The sequence below is a fragment of the Rhincodon typus genome, chromosome 49 (genome assembly GCF_021869965.1).
Source record: "Rhincodon typus isolate 14 chromosome 49, sRhiTyp1.1, whole genome shotgun sequence".
In the NCBI taxonomy this organism is placed as follows: domain Eukaryota; kingdom Metazoa; phylum Chordata; class Chondrichthyes; order Orectolobiformes; family Rhincodontidae; genus Rhincodon; species Rhincodon typus.
Window position 1 is genome coordinate 41,007 of NC_063380.1, and position 9,244 is coordinate 50,250.

A 9,244-nucleotide genomic window follows, 5' to 3' on the forward strand; every position below is an offset into this window, starting at 1 on the left:
GGGAGGAATAGCCTCTCAGGCGAGTAGAACAGCAGCGAGCCAGGCCTGCAGACCCACAAGTGGCTCCTGGCTGTAGAAGCGAGATGCGAGCGAGCGACAGCGGGATCGCAGTATCATGAGTCAGGGGGCCACGTACAGGCGTTTCTGTCGGCTGGCCTGAGACTCCAGGGCGGTGTGTGTGTGTCGCCTCCCTGGAGGGCAGGCAGAGGGAACGAGCTCCTGCCGAGTCAGTACAGGGAGTTAGGGAAGCAGGAACTCCAGGCCGGTAATCTCTGAGTCACCCCCGGAACTAGTGAAGGGAAGGAATAAGCGACACGGGACAGAGGAGCGCGCGGTTAAGGACCTGGGGGTGGGGGCAGGCTTTCGGTATCTTGGAGCAACGCGATGTCTTCCGGGGAGGTGGGGGGAGGGTGTACGAGAGGGATGGGGGATGGGGCGTACGAGAGGGACGGAGCAGGGGTGGGGGTTTGCTGGGCCAGGAACCAGCCTCCTCACAGGGTGCTACTCTGCAAACCAGAGCGGCAGGGGACTGGGAACCAGAGCAGGAGGTCAGCGAGCGGAGGGATTGAGGTGCGGGGGAGGGGGTGGGAAGGTTAGGGCCAGGGAAATCGGAAAGGAAGGACGTGGAAGGGCGGAGGGGGTGTGCACGGAGACAGCTGAAGGAACGCCGAAGCGTGTCATAGGTCAGGCAGACGAGCTTCGAGCCCGGGTCAACTCACGGGACGACGATTTTGCGGCCCCCTGACTGGGGGAGTCGGAGGGGTGCTTGGCCCACAGACGGGGGGAGGTGGCAGGACAGGCTGCCCAATGTACCAGGGGTTGCACGGTTTCAGGCGAGACAGGGAGGGAGGGAGCAAGCAGAAGTGGAGGACTTGCATCGCCCGTCAAGGGAGGAGGGTCTCTCCGCGCCCGGAGGGGAGGGCTCGTTCACCGAGGCAATGGCGGGAGGGGGGGTGTCTCAAAACTGAGGTGGGCGCAATCACCTTGGCAGGATTATACCGCAGGAAACCCCACCCCCCGCAACAGCCATCGAGAGACTGAGGAACAACCACTTGAGGAGATCGTGGAAAGGTGCAAACAAACCAGAGTTGGCGTGGCTTCTCCAAAATTGACTGGGCATCCCTTTGCAGGAAGAGGGTTGGACGGGGCGGAGTGCATCCAAGCCGGTTTCTTGAAACAGTCCAACCAGGGGAAGGGGGGGGGGGCCACACTGGACCCGGGTGATGAACCCGGCCAGTGAGGGGCTGACCTTTCAGTCTGCGGGGATAGCATGTTGGTAACAGTGACCACAACTCCCTAAAGTTTTAAGACGGCTGCGAACTATGAGTCAGGGCCTTGTGGGAAGCTACTCGACTGGTGGGAGGGCTATATTACGTCTGTATTGGGCAGGAGCTTGGGAGCGTGAATTGGGAGCCTGCTATCGGGCACATTCAACAGCTGGGAGCTGTGTTCAACCCTGCTGGGGAGGGTTCAGGGTAAAGGAGGGAGCTTGTGCTAGGAGGCAGAGAATGCGGGCGAGATCCTACACGAGTGGGTATTCACCCGGGAGAAGGACATGGAGGACCATGCGGAGGACGCTGAGGGGCGTTTTGAGGTCGAGAGTGAAGCGGTGTTGGAGCGGCGCGGAGGCGGTTAAGTCCCCAGGGCCCGATGGTATCTAACCCAGGTTGTCGAGAGAGGCAAGAGAGGAGATTGCTGGGACCCCTGACCAAGATCTTTGCATCCTCGCTAGCCACTGGAGAGGTCCCCACAGGACTGGTGAGTAGCTTATGCTGTCCCTCTGGTCAAGAAGGGAAACGGGGACAATCCAGGAAACCACAGACCGGTGAGTCTCACATCAGTGGTCGGGAAGCTGCTGGAGAGAATTCTTATCGATAGGATGTCCGCGTATTTGGAAAAGCATGGCCTAATTAGGGACAGGCAGCGTGGCTTTGTGTGGGGCAGGCCATGTCTTACTGAATTGACTGAATTTTTCGAGGAGGTGATGAAGGTGATCGATGAGAGTAGAGCAGTGGATACTGTCTACGTGGATTTTAGGAAGGCATTCGACAGGGTACCTCATGATAGGCTCATTCCAGAAGATTAAGATGCATGGGATCCACAGTGACTTGGCTGCATGGATTCAGAGTTGGCTTGTACATAGAAGGCAGAGGGTAGTGGTGGAAGGGTGTTTTTCTGGCTGGAGGTCCATGAGTAATGGTGATCTGCAGGGATCTGTACTGGAACCTCCGCTATTTGCGATATATATAAATGATTTGGTTGAAAACGTAGATGGGGTGGGCTAGTGAGTTTGCAGACCATACAAAGATCTGGTGGAGCTGTGGATAGTGTAGAAGGTTGTCAAAGGATACAGCGGGATATAGATCAGTTGGGGCAGATAGGGGCGGAGAAATAGCAGATGGAATTTAATCCGGGTAAGTGTGAGGTGCTGCGTTTTGGGAAATCAAACGTTAAGGAAGAGTTTACATTTAATAACAGAACTCCGAACGGCACTGAGGTACAGAGGGATGTTGGGGTTCAAGCCCATAGCTCCCTGAAAGCGAGTAGACAGGGCGGGAAAGAAGGTGTGTGGCACGCTGGCCTTTACCGGTCAGGGAACTGAGTACAAGAGTCAGGACGTCATGTTACAACTTTATAAGACTTTGGTCAGGCCACACTTTAGAGTATTGTGTTGAGTTCTGGTCGCCACATTACAGGAAGGTTGCGGAGGCTTTGGACAGGGAGCAGGAGGAGTTTACCAGGATGCTGCCTGGATTAGAGGGGACGCGCTATAAGGAGAGGCTGGGAAAAACTCGGGGCTGTTTTCTCTAGAGCGGCGAAGGCTGAGGGGAGACAGAACTCTATAAAATTCTGAGGTGCATAGATAGGGTTGACTGTCAGAATCTTTTTCCCAGAGTTGAAGTGTCTAATACTAGGGGGGATGAGCATTCAAGGTGAGAGTGGGAGAGCTCAAAGGAGACGCGAGGGGCAAATTTTATTCATAGGGAGTGCTAGGGGTCTGGAACACACAGCCAGGGGATGGTGGTGGGGGGAGATGCGACAGGGGCATTTAAGGGGCTTTTAGATAAGCACATAAATATGCAAGGACTGGAGGGATAGGGAACAAGGGCAAGCAGAAGCGATCAGTTTAATTTGGAGTCATGTTCGGCACAACATTGTGGGCCAAACGACCCGTTCCTGTTCTCTACTGTTCTATGTTCTAAACACTCCCAGGGACAGGGACAGCACAGGGTTAGATAGAAGGTAATGCTCCCTCTGCACTGCTCCCCCCCCCCAATCAAACACTCCCAGGGGACAGGGACAGCACGGGGTTAGATACAGAGTAAAGCTGCCTCTACACTGTGGCCCCCCATCAAACACTCCCAGACAGGAACAGTATGGGGTTAGATACAGAGTAAAGGTCTCTCTACATCATCCCCTCCATCAAACACTCCCAGGAACAGGGGGTTAGATACAGACTAAAGCTCCCTCTACACCGTCCCCCCCCATCAAACACTCCCAGGGACAGGGGGTTAGATACAGAGTAAAGCTCCCTCTACACTGACCCCCCCCATCAAACACCCCCAGGGATAGGGGGTTAGATACAGAGTAAAGCTCCCTCTACACTGTCGCTCCTCCCCTATCAAACACTCCCAGGGACATCACGGGGTTAGACACAGAGTAAAGCTCTCTCTACACCGTCCCCCCCCATCAAACACACCCAGGGACAGCACGGGGTTAGATACAGAGTACAGCTCCCTCTACACTGTCGCTTCCCCAACCCCCCATCAAACACTCCCAGGGACAGCATGGGGTTAGATACAGAGTAAAGCTCCCTCTACACCGTACCACCCATCAAACACTCCCAGGGACAGGGACAGCACGGGGTTAGATACAGAGTAAAGCTTCCTCTACACCGTACCCCCCATCAAACACTCCTCAGGACAGGGACAGCACGGGGTTAGATACAGAGTAAAGCTCCTCTACACTGTTGCCCCCCTCCTTCCCATCAAACACGCCTGGTGACAGGGACAGCAAGTCCAGCTCCACACCGCCTCCTCCTGGCGGCGTGGGCTCCGCACCTTCGTCCGACTCGGTCGGCGAGGTCGTGGTGTCATCCGCACTGGTCCCGTCGTCCTCCCAGCGCGACCTGTGCCTCCTCTCGCTCCACGTCAGCGGGCCCCTCGGCCGCGCCTCGTCCTCCAGCGAGCTGTCCTCGTCCCTCTGCCTACGCCGGTACCAGTCCTCCTCCTCCTCGTCTGCCATGTGGCGGGGCGTCCGCTTCTCTCGTGGGGAGCCCCAGCTCCACCCTTTCCGGCGGCTCGCGATTTCGCGCCAGGGAGCGCTTCCCCGCCCCCACCTCTAGAAACCGGCCCTCATCCTCCGCGCCGGGCTCCCGTCTGCAATCCTTCCCCCCGTCTCCGGCGAGCCGAAATCTCTTCCCTGTCGCTCCGCTGCGCAAATGGTTATCGCTTCCGACGCATCAGGGGGGGGGGGGGGGGGGGGGGGTCTGAATTTCAGGGGCGGCTGATGAATTACGAAGCGTCCATTCCCGATTCCGCTCCGCCAAGGTGGCGCCGCTGCGGGCTGGTCGCTCACTCTGCCGTTGTCGTGTTCGCTCAGTCGCTGAAGGTTTCCAGAGACGGCGGCCCGCTGTTTTCCACCAGCCGGCTCTCTCTCCCCCCCCCAAATTGTTCTCCCACCCCGTGCGTTCGGAAACGAGAAGGGACAGTTGCGTCTGCGCTCCCCTTTGATTCGCCGCTGTTCAGGCCACTGAGTACACCTCGCGGGATCAATTAATCTTGGCGCTGAGCGCAGTTTAACGTCCCCGTGTTCTTCCCGGATCTTCCGAAGGAATTTCCAATGTAGGGCGGGACCGATTGTTAGACATGCAGATGAAGTGTCGAACTGACAGCGAAAGTGTTTCGATCATCCGCTTCCCAGCTCGGCTAATATTTTCCGAGCGGAAGAATTATTCAGCGGGCTGACAATTATTCGTTGCTCGCCGAAAGTAAAGCTCCTTCTGCACTGTCCCCCAACCAAAGACTCCCAGGGACAGCACGGGGTTAGATACAGAGTAAATTCTCTTGAGTCAGAGGAGTTCGGTGGCACCCAAGAACAGATTCAGCGAAGGGATCAAAATTCAAATAAATTCAATCCAGAAACAAAGTTGGGCAGTCGGAAGTGAGACTGTTTAACGGATGACTTTGAGATTATTCAAGATCAATGAGGGATATGAAACACTTACTGAGCAGAGGCTGTCAAAGACGATTAATATTAAGGATTTAGATCGGCGATATTATAGGGTCCGTACATCAATGACTAAATATTTAGACTGCAGATGAATTGAGGGGAATGAAATTTGTAATGCGCAAATTGTGTCAAGTTTCAGCGCATTTTTCAATCTGAAAAATGAATTACTAAGTACGTTGCTGAATCTGATTGGGATTGACCTTAACGCAGGGAACGATCGGGTTATTTCTGCTAACTCCCAACCTGAGTTGAGATAGATTAACTGCGATTTCGAAAGACTTAACCAGCTTATTTATTCGGGCTGCCCTAGCGCCAAACAGAACGGTGCATGCTAATCCAGATCCCGAATCTGTAGTTTACTTGTGAATTGATGTGGAAGGGGGTTATTATTTGTCAAAGATCAGAGAAATTACTCGCTGTCGCTACTTGATGTTAAACTGGATGAACCAACGCAGGTTTCAGTTAAGTTAACCCAACTGCTGAGCAAGAACAAATGCCAAGTGGCTTATTGCAATTTCCAAAATACAAAACAAAGATTTTGACCAACTCAGTCCGAGAGATATGTAGGCGATTACTGAGATGCACTGACACTGGCTACTGGAAGGAATAATATTTACGCAGTTAAGGACAGTTATTAATAACTGAGCGACGGAAAGTTATTTTGTGAACTGCTGCGTTATTAACAATTATTCAGCGAACATTTACTGAGATGAGACCTATTCTTCAGTTAATGTTTAAATTAGTTATTAATAGTTATTTCAAAAACATTTACTGGAGCTTTTCTTAAAGTTAAGCTATTTACCAACACTTAATGACTTACAGTTTATGACTATTTATTGAGTTATCTATAATTATCCAGTGCATATTCACTAAGTTATCGATAACATAACAAACAGGTTATTGTTGTGGAGCTACTGACAATATGAACATTCAAAATTCTCTAATTTATTCAGCGAACAATTTCAGTTCATCCTAACAATTGAAGCAAATATTAATTAAATTACTGGTTACTCAACGAATATTTACCAACCTACCGATAAGTTAATGAACCTTAGCACAGTTATTCTAATTATTCTGTGAACACATTACAAGTAAATTTGTGAACATTCACGGAGATATTTAAAACAAAGAACTTTAGCTGACAGCTGTTTAATGAATATTTAAGTTATGGGTGAATATTTAAGTTATTGATAACTCATGAACATTTAACAAGAATAAAATTCAACTGATTGCCTTTAATTTAACAAATATCCAGTCAGTTCTTGCTAATGTAATGAACCTTAACGAGTTTATCGATATCTTAAGGAACGTTAACTGAATTGTTTAACAAGTTGTTGCTAATTTAAAACATATTTGCCGAGCAGTTGGTAATTCGCTGAACATTCACAGTGTTATTAAGAATGAGTTTATGAACATTAAGTTATTGACAATTGTGAAAAAATTATTGCAAATCATGTCATGAATCTTTTCAAAGTTATTGATAATTTAACGAACATTTAAGTTATCGATCTTTGTTTATTGAACTTTAACAAGTTATTCGCAATGAAATGAACATACAAAAGCTATTGATAATTTAATAAACATTAAACGGGCTATAGAGAATTACTGAATGAACACACTGAAATTGCTGAGAATTTAATGAACCTAAACAACTTATTGATCAGTGACTGAGTATTATCTATGTTGTCGATAATGAATTAATGAACTTTAAAAAGTAATTGTTATTGATAAGTTGATGAGGACTAACTGGGCTATTGATATGAAGTCGTTATTGATAATTTAATGAATATTAACTGGGATATTGATAATTTAATGAATATTGACAATTTGGAGAAGGTATTGATAACAATAACAAAAATTAGCCAGGGTGCACAAATTAAAGAGGTTACTGACAATTTAAAAAATATTGACTGGTTTATAGAAACTTTAATGAATATTGACCAGGTTACTACTAAATTGAAGAGGTTACTGATAATTTAATCAATATTGACTGGACTTCAGAAACTTTAATGAATATTGACCAAGTTACTGATACATTGAAGAGGTTACCAATAATTTAATAAGTATTGACCGGACTACAGAAACTTTAATGAATATTGACCAGGTTACTGATAAATTGAAGGGGTTACTGATAATTTGTTGACCAAGTAAATAAGTTACCTATAATTTACTGAGTTATTGAAGGAACGTTAACGGGGTTAATGATAATTTAAAGACGTCAGTGATAATTTAGAGAGTATTAACTGAGCTATTGATAATTTGAAGATACTGACAATTTATTTAGTGATAATACGAGGAAGTTACTTATAGTTTAATGAAAATTCACAGCGTTATTGGAAAAGGTTCTTGATAATTTGAAATTATTTGCTAATGTGAATAGGTTATTGATAATCTAATTATTATTAACCGGGTTAGTAAAACTTTGCAGAGGTTACTGATGACTTGTTGAGTATAACCTGGTTATTGATATTTTAATGAATTTTAACTGTTTGATAATTCGAAGAATGTTTTGATAATTTAATGAATGTTGAGTTGGATAGCGATAATTTGAATAAGTTATTGTTTATGTAATGAATTTTAACCTTGTTATTGATAAATTGAAGAGGTTATTGATAATTTACTGACTAATAACTGAGTTATTGATGATGTGGAGTCGCTAGCTATAACTTAATGAATAGTAACTGAGTTTTTGTTGATTTGAATAGATAATTTAATAAACATTGATAATTTGAAAAAGTCCTTGAAAATTTGATGAACACGTCTAGTTGAGAATTAACTGAAAATTAAACAGGTTAATGATAATGTAACAAATATGGTTTGTTAATAGATTAATTAACTAGGGCTATTGATAATTCAGGGAAGATATTGATAACTTGGTGAATATTAACTGGGTTATCGATAATGTAATTAATATTAACAGAGTTATCATTAATTTGAAGAGGCTATTGGCTTACTGATAATTTAAAATTCTTGACAATTAATGAACAGTAACTTAGTTATTATCAATTTACTGAATATTAAGCAGATTATTGACAATATGAAAATGTTACTGTTAATCAATAATAACTAAACTGTAGATATTTTAACAGTGTTATCGAGAATTTAATAAATATTAGCTGAGATACTTATATTTGGAAATTATTCACAATTTAATGAATATTGACCTGTTTATTGCTAATATAATGATCATTAAATGGTTTTTTGATATCTTGAAAATTTAGTGAAGAAAAACCAAGTTGCTGGTAATTTACTGAACATTAACCAGGCTATTGATAAATTGAAGAGGTTATTGATAAGTTAACAAATTATAGAAGACAATTTATAGAAACTTTTGATAATTTAATAGATATTCGCTGGGTGATTGATCATTTAATGAAAATTAACTGAGTTATCGATAGTTTGAAAGTGTTGTAGATAATAATAAAAATTAAGCAGGTTATTGATAAATTGAAGGGATTATTAAATGAATATTAACTGGGTTACTGATAATTTGTAGGTGTTGACAATTTAATTAAACTTCACTGTGTTTTTCGAACAGGTAATTGATAATTTTATGAGTAACAACTGGGGTACTGCGAATGTGAAGACGGTATTGATAATTTCATGAATATTAACCCGGTTATTGATAATTTCAAGAATGTTATTGATAAACGTATGTCTATTAACTGGGTTATTGATAGGTCAGAGGCGTTATTGGTAATTTAGTGAATATTACACATTTATTAATAATTTAATTAATATTAATCAGGTTATTGTTCATTAACTGGAGTATTGATAGTTTGATATTATTTTACGAGTATTGTCGGTTGTTAAAAGCTGATGAGCCTATTGATAATTAAATTAATAGCAATCAATCTGTTGATAATGTGAAATAGTTATTGACAATTTAATAAACATTAACAACACTATTGAAAATGTAACGAATATTGACAGGATTATTGTTGATTTGAAGAACGTATGGGCAATTTAAGGAATGTTAACCAGGTTATTGATAAATTTAAGCAGGGTTTGG